A 23,742-nucleotide genomic window follows, 5' to 3' on the forward strand; every position below is an offset into this window, starting at 1 on the left:
GCTCAATCAGGTAATCCAAAGAGGTCTTTGGTGGATTAACTACCTCACACTTTGCCTTTTCTATAATATTAATCACACATAAATCTTTATATTGGGAATTTACAATGGGTGCTTTGTAAATATTAAATACCACCTCTTCATCATCTACTATTATTTTGAACATGCCTTCTTTAACATCAATCAAAGTCCCTCTAGTTGCTAAGAATGGATGCCCCAAGATGATTGGTACTTGTTCGTCTGCCTCAAAATCAAGAATAATAAAACCAGCAGGAATAATGAATTTACCAATATTTATGAGGAAATCCTCAATTATTCCTTCGGGATATGTAAATGACCAGTCTGCCAACTGTAAAACCAAGGTGGTCGCTTTAGGCTTTTCTAACCTCAATTTTTCAAATAGAGACATGGGAATCAAATTTATACTTGCCCCTAAGTCACTCGGTGCGTGGACAACTTTGCTCCTAATTTGGATAGGAAGAGCAAGCTTCCTTGGATCTCTCAATTTCTTGGGGATTTTATGTGTCATTACCGCGCTATACTATTCAGTTAGTGTTATCTCCCCCACATTCTGCAATTTCACCTTATTATCCACCAGATACCTCAAGTACCTTGCATACTTGGGCATACCCTACAAAACATCTAACAAATGTAAATTTATGTAAAGGTCTTTGAATATGTCAAAGAACTTTTTGAACATAGCATCGTCCTTCGCTTTATTTGCCTCTGAGGGAAGGGTAGTGGTGGCATCTTCTTAACTTCTTCTGGAGTAACTTTTTCTTTCAAGTACTCAGACTTTCTTGATTTTTCAGAAACTTCTTTATTTACCTGTTGGATCACCACATCAGCATCTACCTTTTTTATTACCTTGGTAGATTCTCCTTGGAGCTCTGTACCACTTCTTAAAGTGATTTCTATGACTTGTTTTGAATTTTCTATATCTACTGGCAAACCACCTTATGGCCTAGTATTCATTGTTTGTGATAATTACCCCAACTATAACTCTAAACTTCTCATGGCCGCTTTCTGATTTTGTATGTTCGCAATCAACTGTATCGGACAAGCTAGAAGCTACCTCAACATCTCTTCCATGTTGCAAGTTGACTGATTCATTTGGGCTTGTGGTTTCTGAATTTGTTATTATTGTTATGCATTCCACGACTGAGTCTACCACTTCATGTTGTAGGCATTACTGAAATTTGTCCTTTAAGCATTGCCTACATACATCACTTATTCGGGATTGGAAGCACACATAGCCGCTAAGTGACCATTATTTTTCTATACTTCATACCAAGCTACAACTTTTTAGACGATATTGACTGTGGCTACAGGTTATGCTACTCCCAACTTCATGCTGCTGAACTGAGTGTTGATCAAATTTTATAAGGCAAAAACTTGTACTGATAAGGCTGTGAATTGGTCCATCTTCAATACACATGCAATTCTTTTTGTGGCATTTATAGAATTTGAATGTCACTCTGGATTTCCTTGTGCTATACAGTTTAGTAATGTGTACAACTCATCATAAGTCAATTCCAGTGCTTGACCACCTGCGGCTAAATCTAGCCAAATCTTTGTATTGTTATCAAAAACCTCTACAAAAGTATAAGCAAGTACCTTATTGGACTATTGGTGGTGTGGACAATCCCAAAAAAAAGCCTTGAAGTATTCTTAAGCATGATAAAGGTTTTCAGCAGTCTTCTGTTTGAAGCTTACTATCTCATTGCGAAGTCTTACAGTCTTTCCTGATGGAAAGAATTTGATGAGGAACTTTCTGGCTAAGTCATCCCATGATGTGATTGAATTGGACGGCTCCACATTCAACCACTTTTTAGCTTCCCCCAAAATTGAATAAGGAAATAGTGTCAGCCTCGTATAATCTGTACTCACCCCATTAAGCTCAATAAAGGTTTGTAAGTGGAATTGTAGATCGTCGTGTGAAATCCCTGCAAAATATCCACTACTAATAAGAAGTTGCACCATATTGTGTTTTATCTCAAAATTTCCCCAGCTGCCGGTCTTTGAATTGGGGAAGTAAAGTTCAACGAAAGTGGGATTGTCACTTCCCTAACTATCCGTCGGGCTGCTTGTTCTTCAGCCATTGGAGCAGTATTCTCTTGGTCTTCTTGGATTTAAGGAAATTTGGGGAGAAGGATTGCTTCTTTCCTGCATTGGTTAAAGTCTTGCTTGAATTCAGGGCTTGGTTCAACCAACTCCCAATCCCTTGCCAGCTTATTAACCTAAAAATATATTTCCTGCAAAAACAAAACCAAGACCAAGCGTAAAAACACCAATTAGATCTAAAATTAAAAATAAAATAAACAATTGCCAAGATCAAGTCCCCAGTAACGGCACCAAAAACTTCACAGCACCCAAGCATACACGCAAGTATCGTGGTCTTATCAAGTATTAAAGTGGCCTTCAAGAAGCCAAGTATCGATCCCATAGATACTTGATTTAACAATGATTCTATTTTAGTTCACAATTTAGATTTAGTTGATGCAAACGTAACCAAAAAGAGAGTTTGTAATTTTGTAAACAAGGAAAAGTAACAATGCATAAATAAGAATCTTTGAAACAATCAATAGGAGAAAACCCAGGGTTAAAGCACTTTCGACAATCATACTATGTTATTGAATTTTATTCATTAACTTGCTTATCTTGGTTGTAGATTTGTAGTGTCAATGTCAAGATCATAGTTTCCCAACCTCAAATCCTTTACCTAAGTTAAACCTTACAACTACATCATTGAGAAGTGATGTAATAGATCAATAGGTTCTTTAAGATATCATCCTACGTCTGAATCAAGTATGATATCTAAGTACATCCTTGTCCTAGATACTAATTTAAATTTCTTATTTCATAAAGAAATACTAACCATACTTTGTTCATCTCCATGTTTTATCCCTTTTTCCCTCTCCTGAGTTCAAAAGGTAGACAATTGATGTTTTCTAAGGGTCGTGAATCCTCAAAATAGTTAAATAAAAGATGAACGCACAACCAATAATTATAAGCAAAATTAATGAACTTAATTCAAAACAATAGTACTCATGTCTTTGGCTTTAACCCCGTAAAAGGGTGTTTAGCCATGCATAGTCATAATCGTAATCACAATGTTGTAATGAACGACTAAAAACATGAATGAACTAAATAGAAATAATAAAAAACAAAAGAAGAAGTTGCAACAGACCTTTACTCTCCAAAATATGTCCAAAGATATGTAAAAATGTGATGCAACATATATTTATAGTATAGGAGTAAGACCATTTCGTGTTGGACAAGAAAATCTTCAACTATTGAGCCCGGGAATGGGTAGGGCATTGCCCTAGGTTTATCCCCGCTCTAAGAAAGGTTTCTCCCTGGATATACCCTAGCTACAGGTGGGGAAGTGCCTCCAAATCACCCAACCTATCTGGAAATTGCTCTCCCAATTTTGGTTAAGTGTTGAGTCTCCCCTATTGATCTCTTGTCTTGTGGAATCTTTCGCATGAATTCAAAGCCTATTTAACATTAAAATATCATAATATTAAGATACAAAAGCATCCTATATCATGACACCACACAAATTAAGAGAAAACCCTAGCACTACATCCATAACGACAAATCAAAATAAGAGCTAAGCTAAGCTAGTTAGCATTGATCTTTCACTTATTGTTCCAGCTGTACACTCATTCAAATTCACTTTGATCACTAAAAATATGTTATTCCTCTCATAATTACACATTAAAACAATTTGAAACACTTTTAAACAAGTAGAATACACCGAAATAAACTAGACAAACACCTAGCTCAAGCTAATAACGCTAGCTTTCCGGGTTGAACTCTAAATGAATCTTTCAGGTACAAACTTGTTTGAAACTCACTTATAACATCATAAACACATGCTTTAACACTTTGATACACATTTATCACATAATCAACCCATATAGCATAGAATCGTCCTCAAAACAAGGCTAAAATGACTAGAATAGTGACACTAGAATGCATAAATACACCAAACATCACCACTCCACACATAAAGCCTTGTTCATCCTTGAACAACTTTTACCTAAAAGCATCATCATCTAAGGAGACTCTACACTTCTACTAAATGCAAGACACTCAAGCTAGTACTATAATGACTACATAGAATGCAAATTACTACATTAAGCATATTATTTACACAATTGAAAGCTCATGAATACTTCTCCAAAACATCCTAGCCTCAATAATTGACTCACCTAGTTAGCAAACTTATGCTTATCATTCAATCAAGGATTTCATACAATTCACCCACATTCTATAAACATGTGCCCCTCACAACAAGAGAGTTACCCATAATCACTCATAATTAAGCAATTCATAATATGATGGGTACAAGAATTAAATTATTCTCACTCTCACAAGGAATTCACATGTTACACACAATAAACCATAGGCTTACCCTTAGTGTAATGCTTCACTAATATCAGAATGTGAAGCTTAGGATCAATTAGGACTTTTTCAGATTGTAATGTAGGCTAGGGGATGGGTAGGAACTATTTGGGGAATAGTGACTAACCTCTTTAAGCGCTTTAATACACTACATTATACATTTAAAACCAATATCCACAACCAAATTGCACCATTTTTGTCTACCCCATTTTTTATTTTGCCCCATCACTTTTAGGCATTTTCACAAACACATGGTGGGCATATATTTTATTCCTTCAAGAATCAATCTTTCTCAATCACTACAATCATGCGAATATTTCTAACACCATTTATATCACTCCCAATCACCAGACATCAAATATAAACACCAATAACTCTTACCTTGGGGCATCAATTTCACCTTTTTCTTCTTCAATTACTCAACTCCTTTCTCAATTATTTTTTATATTAAAGTACTTAAGAGCTTTTTGGATCAAATTATGGCCTATCAAAGAAAGGGATTAGGCTACATATGAAGCTACCAAAGAAAAGGCTATATACTCAACGGGGGTTAACTAGGATAATGCACATATGGTAGATCAAATTGAATGTATAAAACAAGGCTATCAAAGAAATGCCTAACTCATCTCCAAAACTTACACTCTTTATTTCACTTTACACACTCACCGGGCAAGTTCTAGACATCACAGGCAACAAGCAATATACAAAAATATTACACGCACATGGCATATGCTCAACTTAATCGGATCTTCATAGACTCTCAACCAAACAATAGCATGAATTCAAATTTAAGCTAAAAAGTACAAGAGTCATAAAAATGAGCCTAAAAGTCATTAAAAAATAACAATTCTCACAATTCACATGCTATTAAAAACAAACCCACTTGCATCATGTAATCAAAAATAGCACCAACAAGAATATCTTACACCAAAAAATTTTAAATTAAGCCAAAAATTGGGAATTTCCCTTACCCCACACTTAAAAATCTACTTAGTCCCCAAAGTGAATTTAAAGGCAAGAGAAAGAAATACTTCTTGGGGCCTCTAGGCCTAGCTTGTAGCATCTTTACTCATAAATGAGATCCATGGGACTCCACACTCAGTTTTTTCCATGCTCCTTAGCTTAGGTTTCTAATACTTAGACTTCCCATTAACCTATGACTCAACCAAAAACAAAAAACTATATGAAATAAAAACTATGAACTCAAAAAAAAACATACCTAATTACCTTGGGTTTTCTTTCAAGCAGCGCCTAATTTAGTGTCGCAGCACGACCCATCTCAACTCAACCATATTCCTTTACCCTTTTACTCCCCTTTCGGAGCAATTTTTTTATTCATTTCTGGCCTCTTAAGTTTGTACTCTCAAGGTCAGCATCTCTTTTCACTTCAACCTTCATCATATTGGGAAACAATAGATTCAACTTGAGCCGCTCAATCATGTAATTCGAAGAGGTCTTTGGTGGATTAACAGCCTCACACTTTGCCTTTTCTATAACATTAATCACACATAAATATTTATATTGGTAATTTACAATGGGTGCTTTGTAAACATCAAATACCACCTCTTCTCATCTATTCTTATTTTTAGCATGCCTTCTCTAACATAAATCAAGGCCCCTCCAATTGCTAAGAATAGATGCCCCAAGATGATTGGCACTTGTTTTGCTACCTCAAAATCAAGAACAATAAAGCCAGCGGGAATTATGAATTTACCAACCTTTATGAGAAAATCCTCAATTATTTCTTCAAGATATGTAAATGACCCATCTGCCAGCTGTAGAACTAAGGTGGTCACTTTAGGCTTTTCTAAGCTCAATTTTTCAAACAGAGACATGGGCATCAAATTTATGCTTGCCCCTAAGTCACTCAGTATGTGGACAATTTTGCTCCTAATTTGGATAGGGAGAGTAAACTTCCCTGGATCTCTTAATTTCTTAGGGATTTTCTGTGTCATTACCATGCTACACTCTTTAGTGAGTGTTATCTCCCCCACATTCTGCAATTTTACCTTATTAGCCACCACATACCTCAAGTACATTGCATACTTGGGCATACCCTACAAAACATCTAAAAACTGTAAATTTAGCCAAAGCTCTCTGAATGTGTGAAAGAACTTTTTGAACATAGCATCCTCCTTCGTTTTTATTTGCCTCTAAGGGAAAGGTAGTGGTGGTATCTTCTTCACTTCTTCTGTAGTAACTTTTTCTTTCAAGTACTCAGACTTTCTTAATTTTTTAGCTACTTCTTTATTTACCTGGTGGGTCACCATATTAGCATCTACCTCTTTTATTACCTTGGTAGATTCTCCTTGAAGCACAGTACCACTCCTCAAATTAATTTCCATGACTAGTTTTGGATTTTTTGTATCTACTGGCAAACCACCTTATGGCCTAGTATTCATTGCATATGATAATTGCCCCAACTACAACTCTAAACTTCTCATGGCCGCTTTCTGATTTTTCATGTCTGCAATCAACTGTGTTGGACTAGCTAGAAGCTGCCTCAATATCTCTTCTATGTTTCTAGTTGACTGATTCATTTGGGCATGTGGTTGCTGAATTTGTTGTTGTTGTTATGCATTCCACGAATGAGTCTACCACTTTATGTTGTAGGCATTACCAAAATTTGGCCTTTGAGAATTGACTACACATATCACTGATTCAGGATTGGAAGCACATATAACCTCTAAGTGACCATTATTTCCGCATACTTCATACCAAACTACAACTTGTTAGACGACATTGACTGTGTCTGCAGGTAGTGCTGCTCCCAACTTCTTTCTACTGAACTGAGTGTTGATCAAATTTTGTAAGGCAGAAACCTGTGCTGATAAGGCTGTGAATTGGTGCACCTCCAATACACATGCAATTCTTTTCGTGGCACTTCTAGAATCTGAATGCCACTCTGGATTTCCTTGTGCTATGCGGTTCAGTAATGTGTACAACTTATCATAAGTCAATTCCAGCGCTTAACCACCTGAGGCTGAATAGAGCAAAATCTTTGTATTTTGATCAAAACCTTCTACAAAAGTATGAGAAAGTACCTTACTGGACTATTGGTGGTGTGGACAATCCCGAAGAAGAGCCTTGAAGCATTCCCAAGCATGATAAAGGTTTTCATCAGGCTTTTGTTTAAAGCTTACTATCTCATTACGAAGTCTCGCATTCTTTCCTGATGGAAAGAATCTGATGAGGAACTTTCTAGCTAAGTTGTCCCATGATGTGATTGAATTGGCTAGCTCCACATTCAACAACCTTTTAGCTTCCCCTAAAATTGAATTTTTGAAACAGTATCAGCCTCATATAATAGGTACTCACCTCATTCGGAATGAATGTATCAGTAAGCTCAATGAAGGTCTACAAGTGGACTAGTGGATCCTCGTGTGAAAGTCCTGCAAACTGTCCACTGCTAATAAGAAAATGCACCATATTGTGTTTTAACTCAAAATTCCCCCCAGCTGCCGGTCTTTGAATTGGGGAAGTTAAGTTCGTTCGAAGTGGGACTGTCACTCCCTTAACTGTCCTTTGGGCAGCTTGTTCTTAAGCCATTGGAGTAGTATTCTCTTGATCTTCTTGGATTTGAGGAATTCTGGGGAGAAGGATTGCTCATCTCCTGCGTTGGTGAAAGTTTTGTTCGGGTTAAGGGTTTGGTTCTACCAACACCCAATCCCTTTCCAGCTTATCAACCTAAAAACCTGTTTCCTACAATACCAAATGCAAGACCAAGCATAAAAACACCAAATAAATCTAAAATTAAAACTAAAATAAACAATTGCCAAATCAAGTCCCTAGCAATTGCGCCAAAAACTTGACAGTGCACACGCAAGTGTACGTGGTCTTATCAAGTAGTAAAGTGGCCTTCAAGAAGCCAAGTATAGATCCCATAGATTCTTGATTTAACAATGATTCTATTTTAGTTCACAATTTAGATTCAATTGATGCAAACGTAACCAAAAAGAGAGTTTGTAATTTTATAAACAAGGAAAAGTAAACAATGCATAAATAAGAGTCTTTGAAATAATCAATAGGAGAAAACCCAGGGTTAAAGCACTTTCGACAATCATAATATATTATTGGATTTTATTCGTTAACTTGCTTAGCTTGGTTGTAGATTCATAGTATCAATGGCAAGATCATGGTTTTCGAACCTCTAATCATTTACCTAAGTTAAACCTTACAACTACATCGTTGAGAAGTGATCTAGTAGCTCAATTAGGTTCTTATAGCTATCATCCTATGTGTGAATCACGTACTATATCTAAGTGTATCCCTGTCCTAGATACTAATTTGAATTTCTTATTTCATAAAGAAATACAAACCATACTTTGTTCATCTCCATGTTTATCCCTTTTTCCCTCTCCCGAGTTCAAAAGGTAGACAATTGATGGTTTCTAAGGGTCGCAAATCCTCAAAATAGTTAAATAAAAGATGAAAACACAACCAATAATTATAATAAAAATAAATGAACTTAATTCAAAACAATAGTACTTATGTCTTTGGCTTTAACCTCGTAAAAAGGCGTTTAGCCAAGCATAGTCATAATCGTAATCACAATGTTGTAATGAACGAATAAAAACATGAATGAAATAAATAAAAATAATAAAAAAAATAAGTTGAAACAGCCCTTTTCTCTCCAAAATATGTCCAAAGATATGTAAAAACGTGATACAACATGTATTTATATTATAGGAATAAGCCTATTCCGTGTTGGACAAGAAAGCCTCCAGCTATTGAGCCCGGGAATGGGTAGGGCGTCACTCTGGGTTTATCCCCTTTCCAGGAAAGGTTTATACCTGGCTATACCCTAGCTCTAGGTGGGGCAGCACCGCCAAATCGCCCTGACTCTCTGGAAATTGCTTTCCTAATTTTGGTTAAGTGTTGAGTCTCCCCTATTGATCCCTTGTCTTGTGGTATCTTTCACATGAATTAAAAGCCTATTTAACATTAAAATATCATAATATTAAGCTACAAAAGCATCCTACATCATAAACCACACGAATTAAGAGAAAAAAGCAATACTACATCCATAACGACGAATCAAAATAAGAGCTAAGCTAAGCTAGTTCGCATTGATCTTTCACTTATTGTTCCAGTTGTACACTCATTCAAATTGAATTTTGATCACTACCAACATTTTATTCCACTCAAAATTACACATTAAAACAATTTGAAACACCTTCAACCAAGTAGAATACACCGAAATCAACTAGACAAACACCTAGCTCATGCTAATGACGCTAGCTTTCCGGGTTAAACTCTAAATGAATCTTTTAGTACAAACTGGTTTGAAACTCAATTCTAACATCATAAACACATACTTTAACACTTTGATACATATTTATCATATTTTCAACACATATAGCATGGAATCATCCTCAAAACAAGGCTAAAACGACTAGAATAAAGACACTAGAATGCATAAATACACCCAACATCACCACCCCACCCTTAAAGCCTTGTTCGTCCTCAAAAAAATTTTGACTAAAAGCATCATCATCTAAGGAGACTCTACACTTCTACCAAATGCAAGACACTCGAGCTAGTACTACAATAACTACATAGAATGCAAGTTACTACCTTAAGCATGTTATTTACACAATTGAAAGCTCATGAACACTTCTCCAAAACATCCCAGCCACAAGAATTGACTTACGTAGTTGGAAAACTCAAACTTATCATTCAATCAAGGATGTCATACAGGTCACCCACATTCAATAAACATGTGCCCCTCACAACAAGAGAGTTACCCATAATTAAGTAATTCATAATATGATGTGTACAAAAATTAAATTATGCTCACTCTCACAAAGAATTCACAAGTTTCACACAATGAAACATAGGCTTTCCCTTAGTATAATGCTTTACTAATATCAGAATGTAAAGTTTAGGATCAATTAGGACTTTTTCAGGTTGTAATTTAGGCTAGCGAACAGGTAGGAACTATTTGGGGAATAGTGACTAACCTCTTTAAGCGCTTTAATATACTACATTATATATTTAAAACCAATCTCCATAGTAAAATTACTCCATGTTTGTCAACCCCATTCTTTTATTTTGCCCCATTTCTTTTAGGTATTTTCACAAACACATAGTGTGCATATTGTTTATTCCATCAAGATTCAATATTTCTCATTCTCTACAATCATGGGAATATTTCTAACACCATTTATATCACTCCCAATCACCATAAATCAAATATAAACACCTATAACGCATACCCTGGGGCATCAATTTCACTTTTTTCTTCTTTAATTTCTCAACTCCTATCTAAATTATTTTTTTCTATTAGAGAACTTTGGAGATTTTTGGATCAAATTATGGTCTATCAAAGAAGAGGATTAGGCTACATATGAAGCTACCAAATAAAAGGCTGAAGACTCAATGGGGGTTAACTAGGGTAATGCACAAAGGGTAGGACAAATAGAATGTATAAAACAAGGCTATCAAAGAAATTCCTAAATCATCTCCTAAACCCACACTCTTTATTTCACTTTACACACACACCGGGCAAGTTCTAGATATCACAAGCAACAATGAATATACAAAAACCTTACACATGTATGGAACATACTCAAATGAATAGGATCTTCATAGACTCTCAACCAAACAATGGCATAAATTCAAATTTATGCCAAAAACTACAAGAGTAATAAAAATAAACCTAAAAGACTTTAAAAAATAGCAATTCTCACAATTCAAATACTTTTATAAACAAACCCACTTGGATCATGTAATCAAAAATAGCACCAATAAGAATATCTTACACCAAAAAATTTTAAATTGAGCAAAAATTTTGGAATTTCCCCCACCCCACACTTAAAAATATACTTAGTCCCCAAAGTGAACATAAAATTAAAAGAAGAAAATACTCCCTGGGGCCTCTAGACCTAGATAATAGCATCTTTACTCATAAATGAGATCCATGGGACTCCATAGTCAGTTTTTTCCATGCTCCTTAGCTTAGGTTTCCAATACTCAGACTTCCCATTAACCTATGATTAAACCAAAAACAAAAACTATGTGAAATAAAAACTAAGAACTAAAAAAAACATACCTAATTACCATGCATTTCCTTTCAAGCTACACCTGATTTAGTATCGTGACACGACCCATCTCAACTCAACTATATTCCTTCACCTTTTTACTCCCTTTTGGGAGCAATCTTTTCATTTGTTTATAACCTATTAAGTTTGCGCTCTCAAGGTCAACATCTCTCTTTACTTCAACCTTCATCATATTAGGAAACAGTAGATTCAACTTAGGCCGCTCAATCAGGTAATCTGAAGAGGTCTTTAGAAGATTAATTACCTCACACTTTGCCTTTTCATAACATTGATCATACACAAATCCTTATATTTAGAATTTACAATGGCTTCTTTATAAACATCAAATACCACCTATTAATTATCTACTCTTATTTTGAACATGCCTTCTCTAACATTAATTAAGGCCCCTTCAATTGTTAAGAATGGACACCCCAAGATGATTGGTAATTGTTCGTCTGCCTCAAAATCAAGAACAATAAATGTAGCGAGAATAATGAATTTACCAACCTTTATGAGGACATCCTCAATTATTCCTTCAGGATATGCAAATGACCCGTCTGCTGGCTGTAGAACCAAGGTGGTCGCTTTAGGATTTCCTAAGCTCAATTTTTCAAACAGAGACATGGGCATCAAATTTATGCTTGCCCCTAAGTCACTCAATGTGTGGACAACTTTGCTCCTAAATTGGATAGGGAGAGTAAACTTCCCTGGATTTCTCAATTTCTTAGGGATTTTCTATGTCATTACCGTGCTACACTCTTCAGTGAGTGTTATCGCCCCCATATCCTACAATTTCACCTTATTAGCCACCACATTTCTCAGGTACCTTACATACTTTGGCATATCCTGCAAAATATCTAACAAAGGTAAATTTATGTAAAGCTCTCTGAATGTGTCAAAGAACTTTTTGAATGTAGCATCCTCTTTCTCTTTTATTTGCCTTTGAGGGAAGGGTAGTGGTGGCATCTTCTTCACTTATTCTGTAGTAACTTTTTCTTTCAAGTACTCATACTTTCTTGATTTTTCAGCGACTTCTTCATTTACCCTTCTGGTCACCACATCAGCATCTACCTCTTTTGTTACCTTGGTAGATTCACTTTAGAGCTCTATACCACTCCTCAAAGTGATTTCCATGACTTTTTTTGGATTTTCTGTATCTGCTGGCAAACTACCTTGTGGCCTAGTATTCATTGCTTATGATAATTGCCCCAACTACAACTCTAAACTTCTCTTGGCCGTTTACTGATTTTTTATGTCCGCATTCAACTGTGTCTGACTAACTATAAGCTATCTCAACATCTCTTCCATGTTGCTTGTTTACTGATTCATTTGGGCTTGTGGTTGCTTAATTTATTGTTGTTGTTGTGCATTCCACGACTGAGTCTGCCACTTCATGTTGTAGGTATTACCAAAATTTGGCCTTTGAGCATTGCCTATATACATCACTGATTCTAGATTGGAAGCACACATAGCTGCTTAGTGACCATTATTTCTGCATACTTCATACCAAACTACTGCTTGTTGGATGGCATTGACTATGGCTGCAGGTTGTACTGCTCCCAACTTCATTCTACTTAACTGAGTGTTTGTTAAATTTTGTAAGGCAGAAACCTTTACTGATAAGGTTGTGAATTGATCCCCCTCCAATACACCCACAATTTTTTTCGTGGCATTTCTAGAATCTGAATGACACTTTAGATTTCCTTTTGCTATATAGTTTAGTTATGTGAACAACTCATCATAAGTCGATTCCAGCGCTTGACCACCTATGGCTAAATCTAGTAAAATCTTTGTATTTTGATCAAAAGCTATTAAAAAAGTTTGAGCAAGTACCTCATTGGACTATTGGTGGTGTGGAAAATCCCGAAGAAGAGCCTTGAAGCATTCCCAAGCATGATAAAGGTTTTCATCAGGCTTCTGTTTTAAGCTTACTATCTCACTGTGAAGTCTCGCAGTCTTTCCTGATGGAAAGAATCTGATGAGGAACTTTCTAGCTAAGTTGTCCCACGATGTGATTAAATTGGTTGGCTCTACATTCAACCACCTTTAGCTTCCCTCAAAATTGAATGGGGAAACAGTGTCAGCCTCATATAATCATAGTAGTTCTAACCTTGGTTCCCTTGCCTTTGGCTTGAAAACCCGCCAACTGATGATCTAGATAATTTGCTTCCTCCTCTAATTCTGACTCGTAAGATTCGGAAGCTAACCCCTAGGCTGCTACTGCATTTACCTTCTCAAAAATTGCTACTATAAACTATTTTACTAGTACCCCAAGATCAGTTCATAGAAACACAATCTCTTATGCTACTGTGTCATCAGCTACCTTTTGGTTGCACGAGGCCCCAATAGCATATGTGCCAGATCCTCTCTCAACCTCTCAAGTTTTCTACCCTAATATAATGTGCGAGATCTGATCTAATATCTCCGAAGTTGCCTCTCAGTGTAGTCTCATAAAAGCTCCTCTAGATATGGTATCTGTCATGGATCTAAAGCTGATGGTCAAGGCTCTATAGAATATCTCCAGTAAGCTCATCCCTAACAACCGATAGTTGGGCACCCTACTTAGCTTTTTCTTGAACCTGAACCATGCCTCGCACATAGATTCTAACTGCAGTTACTTAAAATTATAGATCTCATCCTTAAGCTACAATATCCTGGATGGAGGAAAGAACTTGTTAAATAATTGCCTATGCAACTCCTTCTATGTAGTGATAGAGACTCGTTGAAGTTTCCCTAACCATAAAAATATTTCTCCTATAAGTGAGAAAGGGAATAGACTCAGTCTGAGTGCTTTCTGATTCACTCCTGAATTTGTATATGAATTATAGATCCCAATGAAATTGGCAAGGTACAAGTTTCCATCATTTATAGGTAGAACTGCAAACACACCCTTCAAATTTAAGAGCTGGATCATTGCGCTCGTGATGTCAAACTTGATACCTGGGGGTAATACAAGAGGAACTATGACTCCAGTCTTTGCCGGCTCAGCATATCCCAAGTCTTCTTCATCACCTATATGGCTTCACATACTGATATACTGGTATTACTTGAACACGGGAACCTCTATCTCTATTTTGATTTCCACTAAGTGCTGCTCGGCAGTCTACTTCTTATCTCTACTCAGTTAGCTTTGCATCCCTAGCTACCCTCTAAGCTTTTTTGGTTGCCCTCCTCTCGAATTCAGCTTAAGTTAATAACTCACTAGTTTAATGATAAAGGATATCCTATACTCTTTTAGGAGGAGAGGGGTACAACATCATGAACCCCTTTAGGAAGTTCACCTCTTTTCTTCTCTGACATCCTACTAGGCATTTGTTGGATCCTCTCTGGATTTGAATTCACTGAGTAAAGGATTGCCTCTACTCTGTGTTCTAGGCATACACTGTTGTATGCCCAACTAAGAACAAAAAGAAAAAGAAAAATGCACAAACTTCAACAACTTCAAATCACAAATCAACACTGTGATCCCCAGTAATGGTGCTAAATTTTTTATGACATCCAAACTACACCTCCTCCCAGAAGATGATATGGTCGCTATCAAAATATAGTAACCAAATGAACGTTGGGGTCGAATCTCAAAGGAATATGTGAAATCGCGGATCTCAACAGTTGTTGTCGGCAGGCAAACCAAGAAAAGTAAATGGGGGTTTTTGATGCAGTAATCTCGAGCAAGTAACTATATTAACTTCAAGTGTAATCATTCATAAGTGAATACTAGGATTTTGTTCCCCCTAGCTTCTCAACCCCATAGGATTATCGTGCTTCGTTGAACCAACTCGATACTTTGCATGCAGAATTGATAAATTATGTACCTTTCACAGTCTTTTCGATGAGCAGAAGGATTTCACCCTTTACCTTTTGAGTCTCAAGATGTCTCCTTACTAACCCTTATCATTATCCCAGTTAACTATTACCTTTTGAGTCTCTAGTTATTAGATGAAATCTAACCATCTTACTTAATAAAACCTAGAAGCATGGATCAATAGTTAAACTCCAAATTACTGTTGTCTTTATATTTTCCTAGTCACTAATCCTCTTTTCAGGTAAGTAGTAATATCTAAGTGAGGTACTAATGTGTGAACCCATTAAGAAAACTATTATAATAAAGATAAATCAAAGCATTCATAGGTATCGGTTCAAAAAAATAAAAACGTTTCCCCTACTTCGTCAATCCTCCAAGGTTTCCATAACCCTAGCTATGGGTTTTAGTCGCTCATACTTATAAAGAAATCAATATCATTCATAATTGAAAGCATAGGTGAATTACAATGATAAGAAGTGTAAAACCCCACAACCGTAACTAAATTAATCAACTGAAGTCAATACAAGAGAATCCCAAGATCAAAATTGAATCTTGGAATCAAAATATGTTTATGAGTATCAAAAGTTCATAACTCCTACCAAAAAACACAAAAAGATATTTATAGTACATGTGGAAACCCTAAAACTAAAGCCCGAACGAAATAGAAGAAAATAGGGTCAGTGACCACATGTGGTCTGTACCTAAGCCCTAACCATCGAATGTCAGGGGTGAGCTTATTGGACATATTTTACCGAACCTTGACCATAAGCTCTAGAGCCATGGCAGACACCCTATTTGGAGCAGCTTTTATGAGACTACACTAGAAGGCATCTTCAGAGATGCTAGATCAAATCTCATTTACTAACCAAGGGTGGAAAACTCAGGAGGTTGACAAGGGATCTGACATATATACTTTTGATAACTCCTGCGACCAAAAAATAGTTGATAATTCAATAGCTTCTAAGAGCTGATCTAGGCATAATACCAAAGCAGTTTGCAGTAGCAAGTTTTAAGAAAGTGAATGTATTAGCAGCATAGGGTTTGGCTTCCAAAGCATATGAGTCCAAATTAAAGAAAGAAGCAAATTATCTGGGTTGTCAGTTGGTGGGTTTTTTAGCCCAAGGGCAAGGGAACCAAGGTCAGAACTACTATGATAGATATAAAGATTGTAGTAGAGAGAAAGATAGTAACTGGAGAAAGAAGGATGACTATACAGAGAAGAGATATTGGTATATTCCACCTTCTAGAAGAGATGCAGAAATAAGAATGGAAGAGATGTTGACTAAGCTAGTAAAAGGTTAAGAAAATTAAGAGATAAACCTTACAGTGATTAAGGCTGACATTTCGAGTTTGACCTAAAAGGTCAAATCTTATGCAACTGCTATCAAGCTATTGAAGCACCAGTTTGGGCAGATGTCAGCAACTCTGAACCAAAGGTAGCCAGGTACCTTCTAAGAAACACTGTGCAAAATTTGAAAAAAGATGGTCATGTTTTTTCCATTACCACAAGGAGTGGTACTCCTACTATGGATCCCTAACTACCTGCTGTGGAAGCTATAATTGATGAGACACCTATTATGGAGTTAGAAAAGGCAACAGGTGGTGATGATATAGTCGATAAAGAAAGAGGTAAGGGCTCAGTTATTAAGTTGGAAATAAGACAAATTCCGAGACTGCACCCACCTTTTCCTTAATGACTGAAAAAGAAAAGAGATAAAGGAAAATTCAAGAAATTTATTAAGATGCTGAAAGAATTGGGCTTGAATATTCCCCTTCTCAAGGCGTTGGTGCATATGCTTAAATATTCCAGGTTTATAAAGCAACTGGTCACAAAAAAGAAAGGATCTACAATTGAGGATGTTGATGGATTGCACCACTGTAGTGTAGTCACTACGAGGTCTTTGGCTCAGAAAAAGGGTGATCCAGGAGCATTCACTATACCATGCACTATTGGTATATCCCAATTTGCCAGAGTCTTATATGATTTAGGAGATAGCATAAATTTGATGTTTTTGGTCGTATTCAAGTAATTAGGCTTGAACCCTTCAGAACCAACTTCAATGAAGTTATTGATGGCTGATCGCATGGTGAAGAAACCTGTGGGAATTTCTTGTGATGTGACTGTGAGAGTGGACAACTTCATCTTTCCCATTGACTTAGTCATTCTGGACTGTGAGGTTGACATCGAAATGCTCATCATATTGGAAAGACTATTTATGGCCACATATAGAGCAATTGTTGACATAGAGAAAGAAAAGCTAAAATTCAAAGTCAACGATAAAGAGGTAATATTCAACATCCAAAAATTGATAAAGCATCCAACTGATATGAGAGTGGTGTCGATGATTGATTGTATTGATAACCCTAGAGGGTACTCTTATAGGTATTCTGATGAATTTTGAGTAATTAAGATACTTACATCGTGCCACGATATTAAATCAAGCGTTGTATGGGAGGCAACCCATGGGCTTATTAGTAAATTCTAAGTAACCAACATAGCCACATCATTCTGCAATATTAAATCAAGTGTTGGGTGGGGGCCAACCCACTATTTTAGTGTTCACGTTTTTGTTGTTTTTCATTTGTAGGTTTTAGACCTTACACTTACCAAAATATGGTAAAAGTGCAACATTCATCAATTTCCAAGTAAAGGGACTGTGTGACTAACCCATCATGGTCACAAGTCCTACTCAGGCCAGGTAAATTGAGAAATAATTGAAAAAATAATTTTTTTTAGGATGAGAATGGAAAGTTATGGACTTTGGTGCATATTCATACTTTTGGGACTGTGTCTTTACATTATGGTACCATAAGTAGCTGGGAAATTATCAAAATACCAAGTTTGGACTGTAGGAAGTGGGCCAAAAGTTTTGGCCCTGCACATGCTGGCCACATGTGGCACATGCCCCCCATGCCTGGCCGTATATGGCAGGCACATGCAGCTGCCGCGTCTAGGTCAGTTGTGGGCCCAAATTTTTAATTAAAATTTTAGGCCTACCAACACTTATTTATGACCTAAAATAGACTCCATCTATATTTAAACATCCTTAACCTCATTCTAACTCATTCAAAACATCAAAACTTCACTGTTCTTTTTAAATTCAAACTTCCCTCTTAAAATATAAACTAACCCCACACTTAAGTAAAGGTTAAATTGAAACTTTTTTGTGATACCAACTTATCCCAACACACTAAAAGCAAGTTCCAACTTTGGTTTTGCTAGACTTCTTCATTGCTTACTTCCAAATTTTCATAAAAAAGGTAACTTTCTCGACTCCTAATAGCTATGTATTGATTTATTTATTAAGTAAAAAAGTTGATATGTGTATTCCCATACAAAATATATAGAATATATCTTGCTTGTATGTAGGATCCTTTTAATAGCCTATAATCTTTAAGTAGGGCTCTGTTGTGAATTAAATTCTAAAGTTAAGTCCCAGCCGAAAGTTGAACTTGAATAAGTAGAGTAATGCCAAAAGTTGAGCATGTTTAGTTTGCTTTGAAAATCATGATTCTTGGTAGGTGTATTCACATTAGATGTTTTGGGATTTCAAATAGGTTATAGGGGTGTGAAAATGGCGGAAAAATTCAAACTTTTCAAATTTGAGTTTTTCTTCAGATTTTGTTATCCCTCATTTTTGTTTGAAACTAACGACTAGTTTATTAGGTACACATGGCACTAAAGCAGCTAAGAAGAAGAAGGGTAAGACATCTAAGAGACAGACTAAGTCTCCTAAGCCTAGTGGTTCGGTGGAGAAGTACCCAATACAGTGACGTAAAGATGCTGTAATTGGGGTGACACGTAGAGTGACTAGAGGGCAGATGTGCTAGGTAACCCAGGCTATTGCAGCCTAGACAGGGATAAAGTTAGCTCAGAGATCAACCCTACACACTCCTCCACCAGATGAGGGGGAAGAGGATGAGGGTGAGGATACAAATTTAGAGTCAAGTACGAAGAATATAGCTCAGGAGCCCCAGTCTGAAGAGCGGTCCCAGGATTCATCTGAGGATACAAAGAAGGAGGAGTCATCAATGGTACCCCAGTTTAAGAAGGGTACCACCATATATGTGCAATAGTCAGATGTACCTCAGTCTAAGGAGGATACAGAGCAGGTTTTCCATGATGCACCAATACAGCATGGTCAGAGTCCTGTACCCACACTGTAACACCCCGATTTGCTGAACCAAAATGCTACACGGTGCTCATAACCCCGAGGGACCACAAGCTAACCCATGACTGATATATGTACCTGTATACTGCAAATCATAATATAATAATGCGGAATACATGGAACTGTAAGGCCATAAGGTTCAACTAAATACAATCATGTAGGCGAAAATACCCAAAACAACTAAATCTGAATATAAATCTAAAAGTAGATCCAAAGCCTCTAAATTGTCTGAATAAGGAGTTGAAGGAACATGTCTCCAATTAACTCCGTAAAACTGAACTAAAGAATAAATAAATGAATTAAATCATATTATCCTCGAATCAATGAGGACTTATTGTGTCTCTGTGACTAGAACGCTACCGCTACTGCTGGGCTAGAGCTCGTGTCTCGAAACCTATGGTGTAATATGAAAAGAAAGCACCATAGCGCAAATACGTTAGTACTGGAGTACTGAGTATACAAGGAAGGTAGGATGAACATAAAGGGTTTCATGCATGAACAACACTGACCGACTAATATGAACGTGGGAGTGCAAACACACATATATAGAAACTGGGACCGTGAATACATGATAGCATGACTTGAACATGGTTTACTAATAACTGTCATGACTGATACTAAAACTGATAATATGGACGACTGTATCTGACAGTCTTGTATATACTGAAATCTGAAGAACTATCTGAGTTCTTTTACTGAGATTGATACTGAAACTGTGGGAAGTAGTGCTTAACCGACATACCCCATGTATGTCGTTATAGCTAAGCTGGGGTTTAATCTCTACCCCGAATGGAGGGGTGTTAATACCGCGCCACTGGTAAGGACAACTGTGAGACCCTATACTGGCAGGTACTCAAATGAGAATGGTGGGAACCCTAAACTAACGGGTTAAGACACCTCATCAACTCTAAGCTGAAGGGTTAAGATGTCTCAACCTATGCTGGCTGCGTAGTTCTGGAACACAAGGATTTCTACTAAGAATCACACCCTGTACTAGCGGGTGAGTTCCCATCCTTGGGTTCACTCGATGCTAACCTCTACTCCTATCTGGAGGGACTAGACATGAATAACTAACTGTGCATGACTTGATCTTACTGAATTCCGTTGAATGACGGAATGTTACTGATATCTGACAACTGAGTAAGATCATGAGGTTTTCCTGAGTCACATGACTGACTGAAGTCTATGGAATCATAGCTTGAGTTTAGATATCATGAAACATGACATGGATCTAGGCACACAGCTATAGTTTTTGGGTACAAGTATCCCCAGGACTCGATGAAAGGAAACTGACACACATGAATAACTTGATCATAAGAGTAGAGTCCATAATTTATAATATCATAAGTAGGTATCTCATACTAAGCATGGCTATCAACAATGTATTGCATGGAAAGGATTTTATATCATATGGAAGTACTTGCACAATCTTAATATCATGTTCGTTGAATAATCATATTGGCAACATATACTAATAGCATGGAAGTTAATGTGGATTGCATGGTTATCATGCATCTTGTTCATAAGTAGGATTTGCAAGTAAACATAGCATAATCTCATAAGAATAGTTCATGAGTATTCCAACAACATTTACAAGGCACATTAACAACATAGAAGTCATTGGAATGTAAGGGCAAATCATGAATCCTTCACTTAGTCACAATTTAGCTATATTGCATGGTTTCTAGTTCCTTAGGCATTTTATCAAACACCTTACATGCACATCTTAAGCATACGTGAATTCATCAAATTATAAATCATGAACAACCAAATTTATATGTTTCCAACTTATATGATTTCATGAATTCATAAAAACATATAAAGATTCCATCTTGGGAATCACCCAATATCAACAACATGATCATCAACACCCAATAATATAGAAATCATACTTTATAATGAAAAAGAGGAAAACAATCAAGCATCAACATGGGTATGATTATCTCACCACAATCAACCAAGCTTTTGTATTTTAAAGATTGATTTTTGAACTCCACAAACGAAAGGAATCCGTAGATGAACACTATGCATACCTTAGAAGGAAGATTCTTAATGATTGATGGAGGAAATTCCTTGAAATCAGATCTTCAAGCTTACTTATGCAACCCTAGTTGTTTTTCTCCTTTAGTGCTCTTGGATGATGATCTTTGAGATGAAAATAGGGTTGCAGTATGTTTAGAAGGTATATATTTTGTGGGGTTAAGTTTAGGGACGTATAAGGAGTATTTAAAGACTTAATTACCTTTAAAATAACTCAATATGGAGTGTTTTTGACACCTGGCATTGACTTAGGTGGCGCCCAAGTGATCGCCTATTCTTGGGTTGGGCGGCGCCTAACCAATCGCCTATGCTTACTGTCTCTCACGAAAATGGACATAACTTTTTGGTCGGGTATTGGATTAAGGTGAAATTGGTATCATTGGAAAGATAATTAGATTCTGTACAATTTAATGGGTCTAACTCATCCAAAATACCACATTAACATCGAGTTATACTTATTCAAAGATGACCCTTGAAAAATCGAACGCTAAAACTTGATGGATTCAAAAACTCTTAGCTTGTATTACCTTGAGTGACTCATATGAACATGCTTAATACATCATAATCTATCCTATCACTAGGATATTCATTGTAAGTCATGTACTAAAGTATGAATCACAGGATTAGAAACATGTGGGGTATTATACACACATACCTCGATGGCACATCCGAGGTGGTGTGTAGAGGATATGCGGGTAGTTTATGATATAGACAGTTGTATCTCATATACTGGTAGTCCTAAGAGACTTATTTATGAGGAGTATCGGATTGATCTATCGGGGCTAACTAGAGTACCACAATTATGGGCTATATTTGATTGTTATCAGTTAGTACCATAAGTTTTATGCATTTTACTAAGCTATAGTAGTTCTTTCCATACACAGCTACCAGGCTCGATAAGGCACATAGAGCAATCGTAGCTTGATCATACACTTGTGAAAGGGATCAGAGTTGATCTTTTAGCAGAGACTATCCTCTGAGTCATTTTTGTTCCAGATTATATCATCTTGTATCTACGGTAGACAGTGACTATAGACTGAGAGTCGCACGTGATAGACATATCCTACTGGAGGCTAAGCATAGATGAGAGAGAGTTGAGATGGCTAGGTAGATAGCCAGCTATATTTTACCTTTGGGTAATATGAACCCATGTATTGAGGGTCATGGTATGATCAAGAAGGGCTCGTTGACCTTTGAGGCCAAGTTTTGGTGGTTGCTCATTCGATGTCGACTATTCCCCAGCGCTTCAGATAATACGTTGACTTGAGAGGAGGAGCCCTAGTTTCTAGTATGAGGTCTAGATATGCTATTGATTTTGTAGCCATCCTTCGACATGATATCCATGACAGAGCATTTGGGAAGATGACTAATCTGTCATTCCCTGGCATGATTTAGAGACTATGTGACGATGTTGATGTACCTGAGTTATCGAGAGTAGATGAAAGGGTGCTTACGATGGAAACTGTATAAACAAAGAGTATGAAGGAACTAAAATGTCCAGGCCTTCATAGGAGATCTAGAAAACCAGCCGCACCACCTCAGGCCCAGACTGAAGGCCCATCAATTTCAATAGAGCTTGCTGATGCACATGAAGGTGAGGTGGGAGTTATTGTTGCTATGGAAATAAAGGAGAATAGAGAGTCCTTGTATATTATTATATAGGGCTAGGGAACACCATCCACTTCTTAATCATCCCTGGCTTCGACCTTAGAGCCAGCTGGCATACCTGTAGAGCCCACTTGCCCATCCACTACAAATCCTACTACAGGAATGATTACTATATCTCGAGATTTCTTGTAGAGCTTAGTAGACAGTCAGAGGGCTACTAGTGCTTGGGTATGGGTTGATGATTCAGAGATGACTATCCTATACGAGAAGATATATTCAGGGGTTTAAACTAGATTTGAGATGGTAGAGTCTAGATGCAAAGCCACACGCAGATTTGCCTTATCTAAGCTACGTATTGACTTGTAGGCACATATTAATGAGTTTGAGAGATAGGTTACATCTTGATTTACAGAGATAGAGGCACCAAATCTAGCCTAGATAAAGGAGGAGAGAGACATATTATGATTAGAGGTACACTCTCTCATAGAGAACCATATAGTAGCCACTCCTTCAGTCATACCTCTAGTGGTCCAGATATAACCTCCACATGCATTGATATAGTTTGATTTATTTACAGAGGATGATGAGAAGGTCTTAATAGTTGGGACCAAGAAGGTCACATTAGAGACTTGCAAGATTATGATATGCCATATGACCAGTCCAT

At 36.9% G+C, this 23,742-nt stretch overlaps 2 non-coding genes across 2 annotated transcripts; both read left to right on the top strand.

The window, feature by feature from the left end:
• The first annotated feature begins 1,624 nt into the window (after positions 1–1,624).
• Positions 1,625–1,731, top strand: LOC124886244. Its single transcript, XR_007043330.1, has one exon. It is a non-coding gene; the product is annotated as a small nucleolar RNA R71 (small nucleolar RNA).
• Positions 1,732–7,464: 5,733 nt separating this feature from the next.
• Positions 7,465–7,571, top strand: LOC124886236. Its single transcript, XR_007043322.1, has one exon. It is a non-coding gene; the product is annotated as a small nucleolar RNA R71 (small nucleolar RNA).
• Positions 7,572–23,742: the final 16,171 nt, after the last annotated feature.

This window comes from Capsicum annuum, chromosome 7 (assembly GCF_002878395.1).
Source record: "Capsicum annuum cultivar UCD-10X-F1 chromosome 7, UCD10Xv1.1, whole genome shotgun sequence".
Taxonomy (NCBI): Eukaryota; Viridiplantae; Streptophyta; class Magnoliopsida; order Solanales; family Solanaceae; genus Capsicum; species Capsicum annuum.